We start from the raw sequence: 17,378 nt of genomic DNA on the forward strand, positions 1-17,378 counted from the left end.
CAATATTGGACAAAATCCAAGCCCTACAAAAACTGTGAATGCCTGAAACCAGAAAAGAAATCCGAGCCTTTCTAGGATTTGTGTGGTACTATAGGAGGTTCCTGCCCCATTTCTCGACCATAGCAGGCCCCTCACGGACGCACTGAAAACATACCGTCCCCTTCAGATCACCTCGGATTTAAAACAGGCTTTTCAAACATTGGTACGGATGATCTCAACTCAGCCTGTACTCCACTGTCCAGACTTTACAAAAGAATTCTACTTAAAGGCGGATGCCTCGGGATGTGGGCTGGGAGCAGTCCTATCACAGGGGACAGAGGAAAACCTGTGCCCTATCACCTTCTTAAGTAGGAAACTCCTTCCCCATGAGATCCCGTACTTCACCCTGGAGAAGGAATGCCTGGCAATCAAGTGGGCGGTGGAGTCCCTAAGGTATTACCTACTGGGGAGGCGTTTTACCCTCTTTACTGATCATGCCCCTCTGAAGTGGTTGGCTACCCAGAAAGACTCCAACCATCGAGTCCTAAGATGGTTTTTGACTCTACAACCATACAACTTCACAACTGTACACAAGCCTGGAAAGTATCAGTTGGTGGCTGATTACTTATCCCGAGCCATGGACATGCCGAACGGCATGGCTCTTTGGGGGGAGTATGGGAGGGTGTAGAAGTGGCAGCCACCCGAGCTACTGTGCGAAGGGAGGGTACAGAACAGAACAGCAGAGAGGGGTGTAAGCCAACGGATAAAATAATGCTGCCCTTGAGTGAATCATGTGAAATAAAACACATATGAACTCCATATCCCAGAAGGCCCCACCAAATACGGCATCAGTATAAAAGCCAGAATATGGGAAAGGAAAGTAAGCAAGGGAGACGGGAAAACATGCTTCCATATTCAGGCAGACCCCCACAGTCAGTGACTAAAACCAAGGCTGACACATCGAGGGATGAGCAGCAGGAGGAGGGGAATTAGCATCAGGTGTGGGGAAACCGTTGCTGGTAACACCCGGCAGTAATTACTGGGAAGGAGGGGCACCTGGGTTAAAAGCCTCACCAAACCACTCAGAGGGGGTCTTGTTTTGCAGCAGTGGAAGGAGGCTGACAGACAGGCCCCGGAGTGGAGCGAGGCCAGTCCCGAGTACCAGTGGGTGTACTAGGGAAGAGAGAAAGAACAGCCGGAGAACGTCCTACCTGACATACGGGCCAGGTCAGCGACGCAGCGGAGGAAAGCGTCTGACGGGAAAGGATCCATGAGGAGTGTGAGGAGGAACACTGGGTGTTTTGTTGTTTTATTTTCTTTGACTTCTGAGGCCGGGCTGAAACTCGGAAAAGACTGCAGCCACGAGCCTGGTGAACTCCCTAAAGGGAATTTGGGACATTTACTTAAAAACGGGCTGGCGAAGACCACGCTCGGGCCCGCTACGAACTGTAAGCTGTTTTTATTTGAAGGAAGGACGTCACGTAATTTGTTTTTTTTTTATATACAACAGCGTGAAACTGGTGAGCTGTGTAATAAACCTTTGTTGAACACTTTTTTGTCTCTGGCTCACTACTTAACACAAGATCAGAAAATGGCACACATTTCTTCAATGCAATATTTCAACACATCACGGCACTACTTGGTATCAAGCATCGTATGTGTTTATCACCCACAGGCCAATGGCATTGCGGAAAGAATAAACAGCCTCTTTAAGAGTAAATCGTCTAAATTGTGCACCATATAAAAGAAAAACGTGGAGTATTGCCTGCCCATGGCCCTTTTTAGTTTGCGCATGCAACCAAGTAAAGTCCATCATCAATCACCCCAGGAGGTGGTCACTGTTCAGCGCATGCATGCCCCCATGCCCCGTTGCGAAGGGCTTCTGATGCACATAGGAATGCAGCAGTGCTAGGAGGGGAATTCAGGGAATATTTTACGACACTAATTTGGGACAGTAAATGTGTCTCCCGAAAGATTGCACCTCCCAGGATCGCGACTACAGAGACGCCCGATGCTGCACAGACAAAGGGGACAGATCCTGAGCACATAAGGACTAGACCACTGCTGCCTGGGGATTATGTCCATGTTCATAACTTTGTGCGCCGTTGGAACAATACTCGGTTTCAGGGACCGTACGAGGTGGTGTTTTGTACTCCTCTTGCTGTGAAAGTTAAGGAGTTGCACTACTAGGTCACCTCTCTGATGTTCATAGGGCACCTCCAGAAAACACAGTGGTGCATCAGTTGTCTGAAGAGTAAGGGTAACAGTGCCTAAACCCGTGAGCACCTTATCGGCCTGTCCAGTGGAGACACAGGTGTGGTGGCACATCCAAGTGGCAGGCCAAGGTTCAGCTGCTAGCTCCGTACTTTTCTTTTCCGGGAGTGCTTTTCCTTCTCTCTCTCTCTCTCTCTCTCGCTCTTTTTCTCTGCCCCTTTCTCACATGTTCCCTCTCGTTTCTTTTATTGTTCTGTACAAGTGTATGTCTTGCACTTACCTCCCTTTTTGTTGTCTTGCGTGTATGTGCTTCTATTGCAGGTGAAAAGAAGATGGACGCAACTTATGTACATAGTTTGTTAAGTAGGGACCCGAGGCGTGGGGACACAAATGAAAGACTATGGAAATATATTGATTATTGTTGGTCAGCACTTGCTCAAGGATTGTGTGTGATATTGCTAGGACTAATGGGAGCGTATTGGGGAGTGGGGCTTATAGGAAGAGGACCTATGAAGGGAGTAGTGGGGGAAATAGGATTGTATATTATCCAAATGGAACGATATATATAATTGTGAATAAAACAAGTGAATTTACATATATTAGTGCTAATGTGAACACGAATAATAATAATGGAAACTGATTCAATGACTCCAGTATGCAAGTTCGTCTGTGAAGGAAGTAGAGAACAAATTGTTTATAATAAGCAGGGGATTGTCTATCACTATGGAAAGGTATAATGGTATTTCTGACAACATTACTGAAGCAGACATCCTTGAGAATGTGTACAAAAGAATGAAAAGAGAAGCACGACGAAAGTACGACACGTATCAAGGGTTGGGTTTTGATGCGATTGAAGATATTCATCACCCCGAATTCTCTAATTTATGGTACTCTGATATGAATGGTGTGGAAAAAATACTGTAAATGGGAGCTGTTATGTGTGTTCATTCATTCCCTACGCGTCCGGGGCTCCCAGGGTGTTAGTGCCACAAGCAGTTCCAATTATATAGGTGTAATGCCTGCTTCATCTTGAGTTATTGTTACGCTCACCTAATATCCACGGGGATGCCACTCAGCCCTGGCTGGAAGATTAGCACTCTCAAACCCTCTACGTTGATAATGTGTTGGACGTGAATAGCGTCTGCAATATAGAAGAACTGGATATAAGGCTTAAATGTCTCTCTTGGATTGATTCCCACCTTCCTCACCCTCGAATTCCTCCTTTAAGTCTAGTCTCTCTCCTCACCTTAATATTAGGTATGGTGTGCTCTCCGTCCTGCGTCTCCGTGCAGGGGCGTGTTGGGTGTGTGGGCATTCTGCGACCTAGTTGCTTCACTGGTGCATTGCCCCGTGTTCGGGTCCAGGCCTGCTGTGACTCCGATTTGCTTGATGAGGTAGGTTCTACTGTTTTACAGTCTTTTATCTTGCCCTTTTCCTCTTTTGCCTTTTTGTTGTTATTAATGTCTCTAGTTTCTTTCCCTCAGATGAGTTGGAGAGTGTTGGCATTGCCGTGCTGTATATGATGAGAATCCCAGCAAGGTAAGTGAATTCGCGGTGCGCGGCGCTTTCTTGCCTTTTCTTTTGCTAAGCTGTGCCTGTGCCGCTTCCTTTGCAGGTCGTTATGATGTTCCGTGCCGCTGTGATGTTCCGAGATCAAGGAGAGACTGCACCTGGTAAGTGGTTTTCGTTGTCCTTGCGTGGCCGTGAGCGAGCGCTCACTAATAATGTCTCTCTTTGTCTTTTTCAGGTTGCTGCAGCGTTCTGAAGATGGATTCGGCGTCGTGATGAAGAATCCCCAGATCGCGTCTATTCAGGTGAGCAGCTGGTGGTAGTTTGAAGATGGAAGATTCAAGACCAAAGCCAGGCTGCTACTTATAGGTAAGCGCTGAATAATGGTGTTCTTCTTCTTCCAGATACTGGATTCAGCATGTGGCAGGATGCAAGAAACACTGGAGATCAGAACTTGACACAGGGAGCGTTACGCTGCTAACTGCAGAATAACACAAAGCATGTGCTGCTGTTTGGGTGTGGCTTATATAGCCCACGTTAAGTAGTTCCAGGTAAAGTAGTCCCAGGCCCGGCCACACCCAAAACACTAAACCGCATAGCTCAGTTCTTTGGAACTGAGCTATGTGAGTGCCTCCATGTTAACTGAAGTCCCAATCCAAATGTTGTCCTTCACTTAACAGTATGAGCCTACTGGCTCCAAGAGAGTCCCTGATGGTGTTTTGTGGCCATTGAGGAAAATTGAAGTACAAACTGATGTCCCACAGGGTGGCCCGAAGTAAGAAATGTTTCCCATCCCGTATGGAGATGAAGTTGACCCTTTATACCACACTGTAATTTTCCTACCCTGCGATCCCAAAAATTACACAGAGATTTAGGCGGACCTGTTGGGGGCATTTATATGACCTGTTCACCTGAAGAGTACGCGTGTAGGGGGGAGAGTTTGTGATCAGTGTGCAGGGCATGGATGCCAGTAAAGAGGAATAAGCCATATGTGGAAGTAGAAACTTGGGCGTGGGAGCGCAGAACTAGTACAGAATGTATTACTGTAGAAGTAACTAAAGGGGGGATTGTTGGAAAGGGGCAGCCTGGCCCTGCTAGGCACTTTAAAGTAAGGCAAGATTAATTTGAGGCTCTGCGATGGGCCGGGGGGGGAGGCAGTGAAAGGGACACCTTCCCATTAAGCAGGACTTCATGCTAATGTAATCAATTATAGTGTATTCATATGGTGCGGCCCACGGTAAGGGCGGCATCACTATTTTGCGTAGATATTAATAATCGTAGGTCAAAGAGAAGGGTTGCGTGGCAAATGCGGCAGTACATGCACTAGGCCCAAATCCATGAGGTTACAGAGATCGCCAGTCATGCCTGAGCTCCCATGAGGACAGTTTGCACCCTCTCCGCTGCACTGTTTATTCATTGTTCTCTAAAGTTTTGCAAAGATGTGTCTTTCACCCAAATGGAATGTGCCCCACAAGGATGCGATCAGAGGCCGGCGCCTGGCGTGCACGTTATCTCACTTTGGCCCATTCCAGAGTGACCACGAGTTATAACCCATATAACTGACTGAACCCTAAAATCCCAGAATTCCATGACACCAGGTGCCCTTGGACCACTAACCCCAAAGTAACAAGTCCTGAGATGTTCAAAGAGGATGCACAGGTTGTGCCGTTGAAGCGACAATCATGCGTTTTGTATTGCGAGGTGCTGGGAGGGATACATTATAGTTCAAAAGGAGGGCGCAGATCTTGGAGCGCGAAGGGAGTGAAATGTGTGTGCGAAGGTTAGAGCCAGTGGAATCTCCTGTGTGTCTGTTTTGAAGCCTGCCAAGTTCACAGTATGAGTGATAAACAAGCTGTATACTAGGAGTACAGTTATTGGTCCCAGCTGTACTAGGAGTACAGCTGGGACCAATAAACTGCCATATCATATGGATAAAAGGGTTCTATACAAATTGATCGTTTTACAACTGCTCGAATGACAATTGACCTTTTCACAATTGACAGAATTGTGAAGGTCAATTGTACCATATATGTTGGGGGGAAACCCCCCACAGCCCCCCACCCAACGCCAAACCCCCCAAAACCCATATATATATATTCGGTCAATTGTGAAAAAGTCAATTGTGACCCTTTAAATTTGGTCAATTGTTCATTCGAACAATTGTAAACGACCAATTTGGGTAATACCGATAAAAGCAGCAATGTATAAGGTCCATACAATCAGCCGCACAGGTTTTCACTATATGTGTTGCGTCACTTATGACAATGTTTTGCTTTATACGTTTCTGTTTGTACCTTTCTTTGGCAGAACGTTCTCAGCAGCAGAGTTATTTGTTGTTCCCGCATGACAATAAACTTGTTATCCTTACAATATGGACTTGGGCCTTTCTTCCCTAGCGGGTTGTATTCTTTCTGGTGTGAGCGTTCAGGAAGTTGCTTTCACTTGCCCTGTTCAATCTGGCTATGTCTTCCCTGCCCGGGAGAGGTGACATTCAGAAGAACTGTTAAATAGTGAGCTAAGCCCTGCCGCTTTTCTCTGTGCGGGCCTTTTAAGGAAAAGTAATGGAGGCATGAGGTGCTGAGTGTCCCTATTCATGTTTGGGGACTTGTTTCTGGGTTCCTCTATGGTAAGTGCAGTCCTTTTGGGGTTTTGATTTTTTTTGTTTCATCCCTAGTGGTCTAGAGACAGGAGAGCTGGCCACTCAGGGTTGGTACTGGAGCTGAGGAGCATTGTGAGGCTTCTCTTTCAGTTGCGTGAAGTACTGGTTCTTTCTCTCTCTCAGCTAGGTTTCTGACTCTGGTCGCGGAGCACCGACAGCCAGGAACGCTGGGAGTGTACTTTCAGTTATCTGGGTGCAGAAATCTGATGTCTTGAGGATCATGCGTGACACTGGAAGGCAGCTCTTTCTCTTGTTCTGCTTGGTTTGGCTCGGTCAAGCACCTTCATCCTAGTAAAATTTGAAAGAGTCTGCCAAGCATTTTGCTCATGAGGCATGGTGTGAGACAAAAGTGTACTACATATCAGCATGCTAGCAAAAGAGATATGAACTGAGACCCTCTCAACTGCCACTGTTCACTTCAGGGGAAATACTGGCTCTACATTTCTCCTTAGTGGGCCTCCAAGCACCAAGTGAGATGGGTTCACATCCCATCTAAGGTACTGCCCATGTCAAATACAAGGCCAGAGTACTGACCTTGTCACATTTCCCGAACATGATATGATATGGCATTTATAACGCGCCTATACACAAGTGTTTCAAGGCGCGATGAGGCAAGGCAGGGGGAATAGAGACAACGATCTTACTAGGCCAGGTGACATTGAGATTGCGCAAGTGCAGGGGAGCGGGAAGGGGAAAGTGCAGGGGGAGGGGGCAGTGCAGTGCATAGGATAACCAGTAAATAAATAAGAAAGATAATAAATAAAAGTGCGGCCAGCTGGTGGCAAGGGTAAGTGCAGACATCAGGTGTCAGGTGCTGGTGGGGGCTGTAGGGATACAGAAACAGACCCTGAGTGCAAGGGGCAGTGCAGGTGTGCAACTGGCGGGCCCGAGATCAGAGGGTAGCCAAGTAACCAGTGCAGTTTCAGTTTCAACCAGGAGATCAGCAGGGGAGAGGAGGAGAGAAAGCAGAAGCAAAGAGGAAGGTCTTGAGGTGCTTCCGACCCAGAGATGGTTCTCCTCAAGTTTCAGAGAGGCAGGGAGGCTATTCCAGAGGGAGGCCCCAGCAGAAGAAAGAGATCTACCACCAACTCGTTGCTTGGAGAAGCGACTGAACCTAAGGGAGTTGGAGGCGAATGAGCGAAGAGCTCAAGAAGGAAGATATTTAGGAAGAGAGAGTTGAAGGTATTGAGGCCCCAGCGGGGCTTGTGGACAATGCAGAGGGTTTTGAACTTAATCTTCACTGCCACTGGGAGCCAGTGCAGAGATTTCAGTCCTGGAGAGAGATGATCCCTGGGCTTGAGGCCAAGGACAAGTCTTGCAGTCCTGTTTTGGATGAGTTGCAGAGGGCGGAGAGTAGAGACAGGCAGATTTAGAAAGAGGCTGTTGCAATAGTCCAGCCTAGAGAGAACCAGAGCTCTGGAGACAGTGAGCTTCTGGTGGAAGGAGAGGAAAGGAAGAATACTTCTGAGGAGGTGCAGCTGGTAGGGTGACTTCTTAGAGATGTCAGAGATGTGAGGAGAGAAGGAGAGTGTGGAGTCGAAGATGACCACAAGGCTTTTAGCCTCGCAGGTGGGAGAAGGAAGAGGGCTAAGAGGTCGGCCAGAGAGAGACAGGAAAGGAGGGAGCAAGTGTGCCAATGAGGAGAATCTTGCTGGGATTAAGGCAGAGATCATTGGCAGCGCACCACTCCTGGATAGCAGACAGACAGACAATCGGAGACAATCGGAGATGAGCGAAGGAGAAGAGGTGGCAGTAGGGAGCCTGAAACTTGAGTGTCATCCGCATAGCACTGAAAGTTGGGGCAGAGAGCGGCAATGCGGTGGGCAAGAAGTGCTAGTTCTTGGTTGAACAGCCAGGGAGAGAGGTTAGACCCCTGGGGAACACCACAAGTAGAGACAGAGATAGAGATGAGGAAGGACCCAAGTTGGAACTGGGAAGATCGATCGGAGAGGAAAGAGGTCAGCCAAGCTAGGGCCTGATCGGTGATACACATGCTATCACGGAGACGGTTGAGCAGGATGGCATGGTTGACATGCTCTTCTTCCTTTTCAATCTATTGTATATTATGCAGTTAGGATTGTGTTTAATTTGAGTTATACTTCCCATATTTCATCCTATTTCATCCTATTTGGCTTGTTTACATTCGCTTCCTATTCCTTTTAGGTTTGAGTTTAATTTCCTATGTATTGTATTGAAATGTATTCATGCACTTTTCCTATTAATCTTGTTGGGCGTTGTTCTTCATATCAATCTTTTTGCCTGCTACACTCCACTCTTTTGTGTTTGTTTTGTGTTTGTGTGGACAACTCTACCTTTTGACTTTCATCCATCCATCACATTATCACAATTTAAAAATACATTTGAAAGAGCATTTCTTGTCATTAGCTTTTTCTATTTAGAAATGTTTTATGAAACTTTGACTGAAGCTGTTTATCTATGTATTTATTTAAAGTTGTTCAAGGCTTTTGTACTATTATTGTAAAAAAGGCTATAAACATACAATTAAAATAAATAGTCTTTCTCCTTCATCATAGTCCTTTTGTTTTGTCACAGTCAGCCTTACTCCTTTATCATAGTCTTTCATTCTAGTCTTCTCTTTCATCCTACATCTTTTGTTTTGGCAGTGTCCTTCATCATAGTCTTTCATTCTAGTTGTTCTCAATCATAATTCTTCAACCTAGTCCCTTTCCTTCATCATAGTCTTTCAATATAGTATTTCATCATAATCCTTCTCTTTTGTCATAGTCCTTCGGAATGGGCATATACCCTCATCCCAATCCTTTTCCTTTGTCATAGTTCTTCATCACAGTTCTTCTACTACAGCATAGACATTAATCCTATTCCTTATCCTTCATATTTTTTCATCATAGTCTTTCATCATAGCCCTTCGTCATAGTCCTTCTCCTTCATCATATTCTGTCATCCTAATCCTTCTACATCAGCCTTTTGTCTTAATCCTCCTGCTTCAGCATCATCCGTTAAAATCGTTTGTCATAGTCACTACCATTTTCCCTTGTTCTTCTGCTTCATCCCAATGTTTCTCCTTTGCCATAGTTTTTCATCATGGTCTGTGTTCTCATTCTTGTCCTTCTCCTTTATCCTACCCCTTTGTCATAGTCTCTCCTTTCTAATAGACTTTGGTACTTATAACAGTGCTCTTTCTTTGTAATAGTTCTTTGACATTGTCTTGCTTCTTCATTCTAGTCTTTTTTGTCCTAATCCTCCACATTCAATCTAGTCCTTCCCCATTGTCGTAGCATTCCCTTTCATCCTATTCATTCATTACTGATCATCTACTTCGTTCTTTGTTGTAGTCCTTCTGCCTAATTCTTTGCCTTTATCTTAGTCCTGCTTCAGTTTTGTATTCCTCTGTCACATAGTTCATTTGAGTATGGTATGAATGGCTTATATCCCAAGCTATGGCAAGCTACTGTTACATACACTCATTGATTTGAAGCTATTTCATTTTTTGTAATAAATGCATTCACAAGGCCGTGTGGCCTGCTTGCTCTGCTTTAGATTGCAATATTTAGGTGTGCAAAAACATGAGGCCTGCTCAGCCAGTGCGGTTACAATTCACCGCATGAAATGAATAATCAGTTGTAATGAAATGGTATTGTAGTCTTTAACCGCAAAGCACTTGGGTCCTTGCATTCTGCATCAAATCAGACACTCCCATTGCCAGAATATCGCATGGCACATATTGTAACCTCCTCCACCATGCCTCATATGTTGCCCTAAATGACATGTACGGAGCTCTGTTCCTTCATAACTCGGTTTACGCTATATAAAACCCTTAATACTATAGCATCACCATTGTTTTCAGGGGTGAACACGTCTGGTAATGGCCAGCCACCCTGAGTCTGCGTTGGCCTAAGTGAAGAGAGGGCCTTGACAAGGGCTCAGGGCCATTACTGGCACTCTACACTCCACAAAAATGGGGTGATAGCTATTTGCATCCCAGGGCTCCCTCTGTGGACGGAATACTGTTAGGGTTTTCTGGGTTTTTATGGGAGAAGCGATCTGCATGCATTGTGTAAGCATAAACTACCATCAAAATAAAAATATGGCCTGCGTGTCTCTATTTCTATGGTGGGCCAGCACATAGAGAAGGAATCCGCAGGTCAGCAGGTAAGTTTGTGGGGCTTGGAGGGGGGCAGCATGTGTGGGATATCACTAAGGGGGCAGCCCCCTCCACAAGGCACACCACCCCCTGCTCCCCTCACCTTTGACAACCCCCTGCAGGCAGCCCCATCCAGAAGGAACAACACCTGCAGTCAGCCCCTCCACAAGGCACACCACCCCCTGCTCCCCTCACCTTTGACAACCCCCTGCAGGCAGCCCCATCCAGAAGGAACAACACCTGCAGTCAACCCATCCAGAAGGGACACCACCCTCCAGCCCCCCTCATCTGTGGCAACCCCCTGCAGGCAGCCCCATCCAGAAGGGACACCACCTGCAGGCACCCCCCTCCACAAAGGACACCAGCTCCCCTCACCTGTGACCACGACCTAAAGGCAGCCCACGCCAGAAGGGACACCAGCCCCTCCACCTGTGACCACCACCTACAGGCAGCCCCAACCAGAAGGGACACCAGCCCCCCACCTGTGACCACCCTCTGCAGGCAGCCCCCATCAGAAGGGACACCACCCTGCAGCACCCCCCACCTGTGACAACCCCCTGCAGGCAGCCCCATCCAGAATGGACACCAGCCCCCCCTCATCTGTGACCAACCCTTGCAGGCAGCCACATCCAGAAAGGACACCCCCCACCTGAGACAACCCCCTACAGGCAGGCCCCACCAGAAGGGACACCAGCCCCCTCACCTGTGACAACCCCCTGCAGGCAGCCCCATCCGGAAGGGACACCACCTGCAGACAGCCCCCTCCACAAGGGACACCAGCCCCTCTCACCTGTGACCACCTGTGACAATCCCCTGCAGGCAACCCCCTCCAGAAGGGTCACCAACTGCAGGCTGCCCCATCCAGAAGGGACACCACCCCATCGCCCCACCTGTGACAACCCCCTGCAGGTAGCCCCCATCAGAAGGTACACCAGCCCCCCTCACCTGTGACCACCCCTGCAGGCAGACCCGTCCAGAAAGGACACCCCCCACATCCTCCCTCACCTTGCAGACAGCCCCCACCAGAAGGGACACCACCCCCAGCCCCGCACCTGTGACATCCCCCTGCAGGCAGCCCCCACCAAAAGGGACACCAGCCCCCTCACTTGTGACCACCCCCTGCAGGCAGCCCCCACCAGAAGGGACACCATCACCCAGCCCCCCTCACCTGTGACAAGCCCCTGCAGGCAGCCCCCACCAGAAGGGACACCCCCCAGGCCGCACACCTGTGACCACCCCCTGCAGGCAGCCCCCACTAGAAGGGACACAACCTGCAGGCCGTACCCTGACATTGTGACACATCATCACTGCAACGATTGTGTGTTGCACACCTGGTCCGCTGTGTTGTGACATCAGCCTGAATATCATCAGGAACATGTATCTTGCAAACCAAAATAAATGCATTCACCGGAGCGACATCCATGAGTGCTCTATCTGCTCACATGCACTTCCTGGCCTTAACCATCCTCCAACACATACATGTGACAAGTGCATGTTAATAGTGAGGTCCTGCTGCCCATGCGACAATGGTATGTCATGAAGCCCCAGTGCCCGAATGTTTGCCAATGACAACAGCAAACATACCACCAATGTGTGCTACATCAACAAACATTGGGCAGCTGTGTCACAGCCTGAGCATTAATGAGCTGGTAGTTAAGGGACACCACCCCATCACCCCACAGTTAAGATCTGTGCACTTCACCAAGCATTTATTTTCAAATGGAAATACACTTCCTCTCACCCGACCTCTCCCACAGCACTGTGCACGATCCACACGTCACAGTCTTGATATAAACTAGATCCCAAAAGATTGTCTCTTTTCCTACTCAGCTCTAGGACTCTGACTCTTGCAGACAGCCCTCCAGTCCCACTTCCTGGACTCAACATTTTTCTGACCTAGGCGATATTTACCCGAACATGGTAGGTCTCCTTCATTTGCAGTTTTTAACCTCCCAGACACCTCTATCACTGTACTAACCAGTCCCCTGTATATCTACAGGCTGACGGTTCCAACTACTTCACCTGACTTGATCCATCTGTCCTGAAGACCGTTCGGTACCTGGTGCAACAACGCTGTTTCCATCCCTCCAGCCACACTCACCAGCTATCCATACCGAACCAGAAACACAGAATAATGTGTCGACAAGTCTAAGACAAACCCTATTGTCTTATCAATATTATTGTTTGAAACAACAAAAAACTGTGATCTTTCACTCTGTATACTAACTCACAGTAATGCACACTCGAATGTGTTCACTATGTATAGTTTCAGGGCCACGGCGCAGTTTGTAAAAAATGGTCTTCTTTTTTCTCAGTGTTAGAGTAAAATTAAAAAAACCCTGTCCATTGTCAGTTTCACTTCTCCAAAGGGTTTTTTTTGTCCTCCAGAGCTAACATTGTTTTTAGCTCCACTGCAAACCTTGGTGACCCTATGTCACGCCATTGGTCAGGGTAGCTTTGACTCATCTCTTGCTCTACTGTACTTCTTACCCTCTCGAGTCAAACCCCCACACAAAAAAGAGGGTGCGCCCACCCATCTCTCATCCCTTCGGACAACCCTTTGGTTGTTGGGCATCATTAACTTTGACAAAGAATACATGGAGAACGTCAACATAGTGAGTTTCTCTGATGATTTATTTAAAAATCTTTTAGACTCCCCGTCACTTTTAGGGGTGACTACAACATCAGCAACGCCGGCGACAAACCCGGCACTTAATGATCTAGACATTTTACTCCAAAAAAAGAAAAAACTGGTTCGCACAGAATCCCATGGCCAACTAATGCTGGAATACCTCAAAGCAGGCATTATTCCAGAGGGTCTACAGGTAAAAAACATACCAAGGGTTTTTCTCGATAATCCTCGCTTCATGAAACAATTCAGTGGCGTTGGTAATAAATGCTCACGCGACTGTGTCATTCAAACAGCAGAAGAAGAAGCTAAAACACAAAGTGAAGAACTCGCGTCACTAGAAGACAAGATCAAAAAAGACTCTGTTCTCCCTGATATAAAAACTCACCTGGACAAAATCGAAGAAGAGATCAAGAAATTCCAGAAATTCACAATCGATAAAAAATTGTAGAAACTTCAAATAGACATAAAAAACTACAAAGAAGAGAAAACGTATCCATATTTGGTCCCCGGTTTTTACAACCAGCTAAACCTCAACGCATCAAGACAAAACCCAAGAAGACAGCAGAGGAAAAAATGTGTTACATTCTCTAATAGCTCCAATAGTAGCGACTCAGATTCTACCACCGGCAGACAAGCAAGCCCTCAACAGGCCTCAAGTTTTCGCGCGAGGGGACAACGCTACCAAGGCCAACACCCAATGCGAACACGGCAATGGGTCCCCCCACAACAGACATGGTGATCCCTATTTTCAATCTCAGCGATCACATTCTATCCTCCAATGAAATAGATGTTTTATCAAAAGGCCTCAGCTTTATACCAAGCACCAACGCCGACCTGTTCAGTACAGAAGTAGAACTCAGGAAATTCTTTCGTACAATCCGTCTACGATATTTCTTCAGAGACAAGCCTGAAAAAGAGCCGCCAAAATCCACGGGACTTAAACCTCCATCTAATTTTTTCCCCCTCGCTTCAATGGTATGTCCTGAAATGCTGTCCTTTGAAAACCGCATCATCATGGAATTGCACAAAACTTTCGACAAGAAGATCCGCTTCAAAAACAATCTCTCAGCCGCACAAAGATGTGCATTACAAGCGCTTGAAAAAAACAAAACCTTCCATATCAAATCTGCCGACAAAGGTGGCGGCATTGTCCTATGGGGCCAGACCCTCTACGATAAAGAAGTGACGATCCAACTTTCCAACAACAAATTCTACAAATAGCTACCCATCAACCCAACCTCAAGGATACTGTCCGAAATTACCAGTCTCATGAGCCACGCATATGATGAAGAATGGATAGACGAAGATGAGAAGGCATTTCTGATCAACCAACATCCCATCATCCCAGCCTTTTATTTGCTTCCAAAAATCCACAAAAATCAAATAAACCCGCCAGGTAGACCCATTGTGGCAGGAATCGGATCATTGTTAGAACCATTATCCATCTACATTGACCATTTCTTGAGACCTTTCATCAGTAAAATGCCTTCGTATATACAAGACACCACGGCCATGATCAAAAAATTGGAAAAAACACAAATCACACAAAACGATCTATTAGTAACACTAGACGTTGAAGCCCTATACACAAGTATTCCGCAAATGGAATGCTTACAAGTCCTAAGAACCTACTTCGACCAAAGAACTAAAATGGAACCGCCCACGGACTTCCTCCTTGAATGCACCAGAATAGCCCTGATGGAGAACTACTTTATCTACAAACAAACTTATTACCAACAAATACATGGAACCAGCATGGGGGCAACGTTTGCACCCGACGTGGCTAACCTATTCAAGGACACCTTTGAAAAAAACTCAGTATACAACAAAGCCAATCCTTTCAAACTATTGATTGGTAACTGGCTAAGATACATAGATGATGTGTTCATGATCTGGAAAGGGACAGAAGAACAACTCCTCTGTTTTTTGCAATGGCTCGATTCACAAAAGAATTGTATTAACTTCACCATTGACCATAGCAAGAGCAACATTCCTTTTCTAGATCTGCAAATCTACAAAAACCCAGACAACTCTTTGGGCACCACCCTCTACAGAAAGCCAACATCCAAAAACACCCTTCTAGAGTTTTCCAGCTATCATCCTTCAGCGCTCAAGCTAAATCTGCCATACGGCCAATTTCTCAGGATAAGGCGCAATTGTTCAACATTATGTGAATATGAATCCAAGAGTAAAGAACTAGCTATCCGGCTTAAAGAAAGAGGCTACCCGAAACACATCATTCGCCAAGCATGTAAGCGAGTAAAAAATACCAACCGACAATCATGCCTAACACCAAGCGAAAAAGATCAATCACCGACCAAGATGACATGTGTTACCACCTTCACACCCATGAGCAACTGCATCAGAAAAGTGATCCTAAAGAACTGGGACACACTCAAAACGGAGACCTTCAATCCTGAAAAACCACGGTTTGCGTTCAAACGCAGCAGAAACCTCAAAGACCATCTCGTACACACGTGCACCGAACTCGACACACCTAACCATCAACAATCCACGCTATGGCAACTTCCAGCAGTTAAAGGACATTTTAAATGCGGTTCCTGTTCAGTCTGCCCTTGACAGCCAATCTCAAAACCATCGACCTCAAAGGTAAACCTTGGGCCCTCAATTCTTTCACAAACTGCAGAACTAAGTGGTCGGTCTACATAATTAAATGCCCATGTAATCTCATATACGTGGGTAAGTGTAAACGAGAAATCAGGCAACGGATTTGCGAACACCGATCCTGTGTGCGAAACGAAGTTGAAGATAGACCATTGGTGAAACAAGGGCTCAACGTTTCAATCGAATGGAACCTTTTTTTCAATAGATAGATGTTTTATCCATCCACAGCCACCCACCCATGAGCCCTGGATTACACCAGCCCCTTCAGACCACCCTGTGGTCTCTTTTTCATTGAGCCGGAAAAACCAGTCTTCTTCCCTTACCTGTTGTTCTTGCTCATGGGTTTTTCGCTCCCTTTTTGGGTATTTAGTCCTATGTTATAAATGTATTCTCAGGGCAACACAACACTACCCTTCCCTCAGTAATACATACTCTGCTATAATGGACTCTAGAATGTAACCTCCAAACATTTAGTTTGCATCACTACTGTTCAGTGATTTGTGTAATTGTACTATTTCTGTGTAATGATACACATATGCATAAAATGTATGAACATTTTGTTGCTTGGTAAAAATAAGCAAGTATTGTGCTATTGTATGTGATATAAGTCACAGCACCTTGCAATGTAAAGATCAGTCCACCTTTCAAGGACGCTTTTCAATTAACATACGTGTGAGTCTACGCACGCATTAGGATTCATTCTGGAATTGCTTGTTTTTCTCAGAACCAAATTGTTTCTTTTCCGTATTTTGCAATATGTATAATAATCAGGCTACACCCACGAACACCGTAGCTGATTTTTCACACTATGGACGGTATGCCTAACATGGAGAGACACGTCCCCTTCTCCATGCATCTGCTTAAACGAGACACTAGTCACCCATGACATGCGCAGTCCATCTAGCCCATAGTCAGGCATACCACTCAGCGGTTTTCTATCGCACACGCGCAGTAGCAGGATACAGTGACACAGCTCATTCTACCGAAGAGCCGACCGCCGCCGCACGCCGCAGCTAAGACCAAGACTCAGGGATTCCACCCGTCCTTAAATCAGTACCCGCACTAATCGATTGCCTTTAAACCACGGCGCTATCTGTCGATGCACGTCCATTCTAGTGTAAGCATTTCCACCTTTTTTGTCCACTCTCGGTTTGGAAATGCCCTTTTCACTTCACGTGCGTCCCACGGGATCCCCATATACAAGATGGCAGCCCCTGGTCCCTCACTCCAAGCAGCCTTAGTGCCTTCCTTTATTGGATAAACACATTGTACTGCACATGCAAGCACTTGTGAAGATCTGTGCACTTCACCAAGTATTTCTTTTAAAATGGAAATACACTTCCTCTCACCCCGACCTCTCCCACAGCACTGTGCACGATCCACACGTCACAGTCTTGATATAAACTAGATCCCAAAAGATTGTCTCTTTTCCTACTCAGCTCTAGGACTCTGACTCTTGCAGACAGCCCTCCAGTCCCACTTCCTGGACTCAACATTTTTCTGACCTAGGCGATATTTACCCGAACATGGTAGGTCTCCTTCATTTGCAGTTTTTAACCTCCCAGACACCTCTATCACCGTACTCACCAGTCCCCTGTATATCTACAGGCTGACGGTTCCAACTACTTCACCTGACT

At 46.5% G+C, this 17,378-nt stretch overlaps 1 protein-coding gene across 1 annotated transcript in view; it reads right to left on the reverse strand.

Annotated features, from left to right (window-relative positions):
• The window catches only part of LOC138514710 (NACHT, LRR and PYD domains-containing protein 1 homolog), a 327,918-nt gene that overhangs the window by 165,312 nt on the left and 145,228 nt on the right, over window positions 1-17,378 (reverse strand). The window lies entirely within an intron of this gene.

Source organism: Ambystoma mexicanum, chromosome 12 (assembly GCF_040938575.1).
Source record: "Ambystoma mexicanum isolate Mex_15411 chromosome 12, UKY_AmexF1_1, whole genome shotgun sequence".
Taxonomy (NCBI): Eukaryota; Metazoa; Chordata; class Amphibia; order Caudata; family Ambystomatidae; genus Ambystoma; species Ambystoma mexicanum.